The sequence below is a fragment of the Merops nubicus genome, unplaced genomic scaffold (assembly GCF_000691845.1).
Source record: "Merops nubicus isolate BGI_N331 unplaced genomic scaffold, ASM69184v1 scaffold29547, whole genome shotgun sequence".
NCBI classification, from domain to species: domain Eukaryota; kingdom Metazoa; phylum Chordata; class Aves; order Coraciiformes; family Meropidae; genus Merops; species Merops nubicus.
Genome location: NW_008621443.1, coordinates 1 through 662, shown reverse-complemented (window position 1 = coordinate 662; position 662 = coordinate 1).

Genomic DNA, 662 nt, shown 5'->3' with positions numbered 1-662 from the left:
CCCCTCTGAGGCTTCTCCAGCTGAACAGCCCCAGGGCTCTCAGCCTGTCCTGGCACAGAGATGCTGCAGCCTCCTCAGGATCTCCACAGCCTCTGCTGGACTCTCTCCAGCAGCTCCTTGTCTCTCTGGAACTGGGGAGCCTGAACTGGACCCAGCACTCCAGAGATGACTGCACTGGGGCAGAGCAGAGAGAGAAGCTCCTTCAGCCTGCTGACCACACTCCTCATGCATCTGAGGAGACCATTCCACTGTTTTTGGCCACACTACTGGACCTGCTCCCCCCCAAGTGGCCTCTGAGCACCCTCATTTTCATGCCCCCCAGGAGACCATTCCCTTGCTCCCGAGGGCACATTTGGATATCAGGGTTCTGGGTGTCCTCCCCCCTTTTCCAGGGGGGTTTGGGGTCCAGGAGCTGGGCTGGCTGGGACATCAGGCTTCTCCCTGAGCATCCTGAGCTCTTGCCAGGTGGTTTTAGGGTCTTTAGCTCACACGTGTGCCGGGGCCCGAGGCCACCAGGGTGGCCCAGCCCAGCTCCCCTCCGGCCCCGGCGCCCTGATCCCCACACAGAGACCTTTTGTTTGCTCCAGGGGTATTTTTATCCTCTTAGTGCTGCCGGTTTCCTGCCGGGCTGCGGATGCCTTCGGGCTGTGCTGCCGGCAGGA